Consider the following 7101-nt stretch of genomic DNA (forward strand, 5'->3'; position numbering starts at 1 on the left):
CAGACGGTATAGATCATAGTCTTCAAGTGGGCATTGAGTTGCAAGATGTTAGGAAGTTTAGGCGGTCCCATCAAAGAAGCGGGCTGTGTCGGTGATAGTAGCCCGTTCGGCTCTTGGTGCCTGCTGGGGAGGTAGTTCTTGTGGGTTGAGCAGGCTGGGCGAAGGCAGCTGTTATGCGGAGCAGAGTCGAGGCTGGCTGGCGTTGGGTAGCAGGACCCGAATGCGTGGCCCCTGGCACCGGCATGATCAGTAACAGCATAAACTCCAACTTGGGGCCTCCCAGTCTGCTGCCTCCTTAGTTCCCTCTCAAGCGCCAGCCAGATCCCTCATGCGAGTCAATGCATCTGGAGTGGCATGCAAAGCAGCTTTTCTACCGTTCCAATTTTAGCCAGTTAGGTCCCGTTTAAGGGGGCTTCCGGTAGACTCACTTTGCGTCATGAACCTGGGCAACTTCGCGTTGCCGTTGTAAAATCCAGTCTGGACTGTTCCAGGACTTTATCATGGACTGACGATTCTGGGCATATTATTGTATGCGTTGGGCTGGCGTCTTTTGCTTGCGGTCAACTTCGAGCTGGACTTCTTCGCGTTGCTGTTCCCGGTCCCTCTGCGGGTTTCACGCTCTTGTTGCAGCAATGCCCGTTCCTCCTCCCACAGCTGAATTCCGCGGTTCCAAGCAGCTTGGGCCTCTGCGCCCAGTCGTCCCACTTCCTCATCAGTCCTCTTTCGATGGGAGAGAGAAGCGATCGGCTGGGAAGGCGAACTTTCTTAGGACTCTTAAATGCGTCTGGAAAATTATCGGCGGGAACTTACGTAGCAGCGGTGGCTCCCGAGGCACCTCGAGTCGCGATTAAGCTGGCCGGGATTAGGGGGGTCGATTGGGGGGAGGCCGATACGGGGATGCCTCAATTCCAGGTTTAGTCGGTGTCGCTGAATGAGGGCCCCAGTGCTGTACCCGCGGTGGTTCTTTGGGAGCATCACCAAAATCGAGTCCGAGGAATGCGTTCAATGGATTCCCTGGGTTGCCCACGCTATGAAAGGTGGTCAAGCCGTCTCCTCCATGACAGGTTGCATCTGAGGTTTGTAATCCACATGAAAGCGAGGTAGAGATCCGATCCACAGGCGCTCGATCCGCGGAACAGCGCCCCAAGCGACTCATAAGTCCCATGAGTAGGCCGTCCGATCCCTCGTTCCAAGCGGAGTAAAGGAAGACCGTGCTGATACGAGGGCGGAAAAAACTACCAGCGAGGCCGCGTTCTCCTGCTGGTTCCTCCAGATCAGGGAAGATTCGAACCCTCTTTGGGGGAACTACCGCACCTTCCGCCAGCAAATTCAACCTCTCCATCGCCAAGACAAAGAGGTCCACTGCACAGGAATATAGATGAATTAAGATTCCTGCCACAATGTAGGAATTCCATAGGCAGCAGAAATAAAAGGCTTTGGGAGTAAAGTCCATTTTATTAAGACATCTTAGAAGCTCAAAATTACCGCGCGGTGGCAGGAATGACACTTCCGTAGAAGCACAGGTTATAATACCAGTCACCCCATCCCCCCTTCCTGCTTCCCATGGGAACAGAGGCTTCATCTCCCGCGCAAAGATAAAGTCTCCGCCGATGCATCTGGCCCATCGCCGGGCTGGAGTCCACTCAAGGTTACCTCACCATCAACACCATTGAATCCTTTACAATAGTCCAGTTGTTAGGTCTCGAACCTTGAAGCAATAAACGGACTCTGTATTGTTGATCAGCAGAGTTTATTGATAGGCATCGAAGCACTCAGCTGGACAAGGTCAATTCAGGTGAACCTGGCTTTTGCTACCTCCTTTATTCCAATGTTAATCCCCCCCTCCCATTTTCCTAAGAAATGTGAGAAAGAGTTAGTTTGGAGCTAAGGCACTTCAAGGTCGGCGATAGAGAGAGATAGAGCCACCTGGCATCTTGCCCCCACAGGATAACGGAAAGAATCCTGGTTCCCATGAGATCAAAGTGTCAGGGGAAAGCCTAGTTATCTACCAGTTTGTGAAGCCATAAAGCAAAAATCAAGGAAAAAAATGTCCCAGAACGCCACTGAAAACATATAGCAGGCTGGTTACATATATCTTGTAGCAGTTACATTGAGCTAGGAATGCATCTCAATCATTTAGATACAATCCCCCTGACATTAGTACTGCACAGAAGAAGGCAATGGTAAACCACTTCTGACCAACCCTCACCTTGAAATCCTAAACAAAAAGATACAGTGCTTGAAGCCTAGGATGGCTCGTATCTTAGTTCCTAGATCTGATTGCAATCAGCTACCGGGGAAGAGTGGAGGACATGATGGAGGACAGGTAGCATGATTCTTAATGTACTAAAGCCGAAAGGACATTCAGTTGTTGACATGAATGGACACAAAGGGAAAGTCCAAAGGTGTTTGACACCTATAATAGGAACAAAAAACCCCAGATCAGTGGGTTCTAGATCAAATCAAGCCTGAAATGTCCCTAGAAGCTAGAATGACTGAATTGAGGCAACCATACTTTGATCACATAAACAGAGGACAAGAATCGCTGGAAAAGACAATAATGCTAGGAAGGGTTGAAGGCAGCAGGAAAAGAGGAAAGCCCAACATGAAATGCATTGATTCTGTAAAGGAAGCTATGGCAAGACCTGAGCAAGGCTGAGAGAACGTCTTGGAGGATGTTGATGCATAAAGTCACCATTCAACATTTTCAATCAGAGAGCTGGTCTAGGATTTGAGAGACCCAACTTCAAATCCCTGCTCTGTCATGGCAGCTCAGAGAATGACCTTGGACCAGTTATGGTTTATCAACCTAACCTACTTCACAGGGTGCTTGTTGTGAAGATAAATTAGAAAAGAGAAAAATGATGTTGTAAACTGCTTTGGGTTTCCATTGGGGAGTAAAGCTGGTCATAAATATGCAAATAAATAGGCCAGGTAGAAAGGAGCAGCTTCAACTCTTGGACATCTACCTATTACTCTGAGAACCAATGCCAGAAAAAGAAATCTGCCAGTCAGACAGGGTTGCCAACATGCCTGGAGAAAAATGTCCTGTCCCTTTAATATAGTCTTAATGTGTGAAATGAGGAAGGTGACTTTTTTTAATGGAGTAAATAATAGCTCCTGGTAAATAACATACCATTAAGCCTGTATTAAAGAAAAAGAACACTTTTCTCCAGAACTATTGAATGTGCAAAATGTTTCTTCAAGAACCACAATCAGAGCCCACATGTTGAGTTTTAGGGCTTCCAGAGGCATAGCTCCAAGGGGAAGGGGGTGCGCGATGCACCGGGCATGCACCCCTGTGGGGGTGTGGCAAGGGTGTTTCTGGGGGTGGGGCATTCCAGGGCGGGGCAGGGGCGTTCTGGGGCAGGACGGGGGCAGATGACGCACCAACGCTTTCCCCCCTTGCTATTCCACTGAGGGTTTCCAGGTCAGTAGTTTGACCCCTGGCATCCATTCTTCTTATACATATATATTTCCTGCACATTTCCTTCATATTTCTATCCCATCCCACCCTCAACAGCAGCATATGTGGGTCTCCCTTTCTCCATTTTATCCTCACAGACACCTTGTGGGGTAAATCAACCTGACAGGCAGTGGTCCTTTCCGCACAAACTCTTTAAAATGTTTTGAGGCAGGAACTAAAACATTTATTCCACGGAGTTCCACATTTGGTCCAAAGAGACTCAGTTAGCTTCATGGCAGACTAGAGGATTAAACCTTGGTCTCCCCATGTCCTTGTCCAATGCTTTTAACAAGGGCCTACAGAAACTTTGATTCATGAGGGCTATCACAAAATGGTGGCCATGCAGGCAAGAATATTCACAAAATGGCTGCCATGGAGCACAGATGATCACAAAACATTGAGAGGTTCTGAATGGGTTCTCTCTGCAGATGCAAAGGTGATGTGGTCATTCCTGAACCACCCGTTGCGTTTGGGAGGCCAGAGAAGATGAGAACCGACTCTTTGCTTTTGAGGAAATGTTGCTGTGTGGTTGCGGTTGAAGGGCAACAGATATATTTGGTATATATAATCCTGTCAAGCAAAGTTGCGGGCGGAAATGTGGATTGTGCGGCACGTCAAATTAGAATAGTCATCTGTCAAAAGACCAGCCTTTTTACCTCAGAAGTTCATTAAAGCTTAAGCAGAACTTTATTTAACCTGAGAGATATACATTATATACACAGTATCACAAATGGCAGTTACACGCACAGCTCATGGTTTGTTACAGTTTGGTTGTGTTACAATATCTTTTAGTCAGAGCACATTTCTATATCATTTGGTTCACAGTGGTATACAGAGCACAGAGCACATCTTTTCTCTTAGTTAGTCAGTCAGGCAGTCTCAGACAGTGTGTGAGGGAACAGAACACTACCAATGGATTTTAACTGCAGCTTCCCAGAATTCCATGCTGCTCTTGCTGCTGCTGCATGCAAAGCAAGGCTGGAAATTCCAGCAGCGGTTTCCAAAGAAAGGTTTGCTCTGTGCTCAGCTGCAGAGAGAGGTTTCCAAGCTCGAAGGACTAAACAGGGTCTGCATTTGTGGCCAAGCTGAGGGCATGCAATTCAAATGCACCACCCACCTGAAAGGCCTGGGGTTTTTTCTCCTGTTTTATTCAAATCATTTGGATTTTATCTCCAACAGACTTCAAAAACAAGCGAGTGCCAGAAAACACATCAGCCAGTGGTGGTGCCCCTGGACCCCATGTTGGAGAACTGTTGCTCTCCCTTCGCTGCTCTGTCTCTCTTTTCAGAATCAACCGCTCCAACTGCCAAACACATTTAAGAAAAACGTGTGGGTATGCTTAAAAGATGAAGGCAAAGAAAGCAGGATTATCTTTTTTTTGCTCTAAAATTAAAAAAAAGAGTCATGTGTGGCGGCCATGACTGAATCTCCTCTAATCCCCATTAAGAGATTTTTGTGATTGGAAGCCGATTTGCCGTTTTGAATTTTTAAAATAATTTCCTGAGCAGCATAAAACTCGGGTTCCTGTTGAAGCCCTTTTGGATGTGGAGGCATTTTCATGACCAGCTGGCTTTTTGTGGACCCATGCTGGCTTTGGGCAGAGAGACTAGGCCTTCCTGCTGAGGAAAGCAGCAGCGGGGACAACTGCTGATCAAAAATGTGAAATGTGAAGCTATGGGGCAGGCTGGGAGGCAGACTTGAGGGGTAGCCAGAATCGTACCAGCGAGCTACTCTATAGAACGAAGCTATTGCGGGTGAGAAGAAAGAAAGGCCCTTTATGCATGCAGTGCTTAAGATGCGGTTGTTATCTTCACAGTGGATTTTTCCCGCTTTTTTTGGTTTAAACAGGATTTTCCTGCTGAGAAGTGTCCCCAGCTGAGCCGAGTTGCCATTTTACCCACCTGTTCTCTTCATGCAACCACCCTCTGGGAGGATGCTCTACTTTATTTTCATATGTGTGTGTACCATCTTGGATCTAGCATTATTTTGCCATGTAAATTTCATGTAGCTTTCACCGGTATATTGCTCCAATAATAGACGAGCACTGCCATTTTAAAATTTAAAAAAAGAAAGAAGCCTCTTCCAATCGTTGAGAATTGCTGCTTCGAAGAGAGGGAAGAACTACTGTTGGGTGGACCGGGGAAGGAGAGGAAGAGCGGGAAAACCCAGTATTAGTCAAACCTATGCTGCCTCCCTTTGCTTTCCCTGTGAACTGAGGGAAACATCACACTTTCAGAGGTTTCAAAAATTGTGGAGATTCTTTGATCTGAGGTGCAGTGAGTTCGGAAGAGGAGGAAACGTGTATATTGCAGAGAATGCAACCCAAATGGAACATATTCTGAATGCAAAACAGACCACAATGTAGTGATGCACTGCTGACCCAGCAGCACCGTGGTAGAACGTTGGGACGCCAACGGACCTACGGCCTTGCTGGTCGCACCGCACCCCCACTCCTCATCCCCCCATGAGTCACGGGTCATGAACTGCCTGGCTCAATCACCGGGCGCAGGGACAATGGTCTCAGCCTCTTGTGGTGAGGATTGGAAGGCTCAGACAGCCACGCTCCTCTCCAAGACGTGAGCCAGATTGAGCTCCATGCATCCACATGATGATCCTCCCGACCTCCCGCTCTCCCTGAACTCCCCGGTCCTCCCTCCTACCACGCTTCAATAGAATAACAATGTGTTGTGCCAGGAACCGACGAGACGGGAGACTTAGCTGAACACGGAGGCCTCCGTCTCCGCTGCTGGCGATCTCCACACCAGATGTGTAATCTCCGGCGTCTGCCTCACCGTTCTCTACGCTGACCGCGTGGGTCGACTACACCACAAGTGCACAAATGGCCAAAAAGAAACATCTACCAATATTTGCATTGCTGCTTTTCTTCCTAAAAAGCTTTCTCTTTTCCAGTTATATTTCTTCTTTCCTTTCAGCAAGTTCCCAGTCCTCACAGAAAAAGCTTTATTCTAGCCAGTTGTTGTGGATTTTCCAGGTTGTGTGGCTGTGGTCTGGTAGATCTTGTTCCTAACGTTTCGCCTGCATCCATGGCTGGCATCTTCAGAGGTGTATCACAGAGGTGATACACCCTGGAAGATGCCAGCCACAGATGCAGGAGAAACATTAGGAACAAGATCTACCAGACCATGGCCACACAGAAAACCCACAACAACCAGTTGAATCCGGCCATAAAAGCCTTCGGCAATACATTTATTCTAGCCAATTGGAGGCTGTACTGTGCAACCCTTCTGAATACTCCAGGTCAGGAGATAAAGCACTGGGTCGACTACAAGCTGGTGCCGAAACCCGGGAATCCTCGAACCTCCACCCTGCTCACCGTCGCCTGGGGAAGGGCCGCGATACCGAAGTCCGCTGGATCGGCGCATCCAGGGACCACCGGCGCCGTATCGCTTCTGTCCTCTGATCACAAGATCCAGAGACACGCTGGCCCCAGGACACTCTTCATCCGGTCGGAACACCGGTGAGTATGGAGCTTGCAAAAGCAGGGCTTATGACAAGCACGCTGGGATCTAACTGAAAGCGGTTTAGCTTAAATGCGGCAGGGTCCCCTCAGAAAGGAAGGGAGCTGCGCGAAATTGGTTGAGGAGATTGGCTCAGTGTCCATGGTACCCAGAGGG

The sequence above is a fragment of the Sphaerodactylus townsendi genome, linkage group LG15 (assembly GCF_021028975.2).
Source record: "Sphaerodactylus townsendi isolate TG3544 linkage group LG15, MPM_Stown_v2.3, whole genome shotgun sequence".
Lineage (NCBI taxonomy): Eukaryota > Metazoa > Chordata > Lepidosauria > Squamata > Sphaerodactylidae > Sphaerodactylus > Sphaerodactylus townsendi.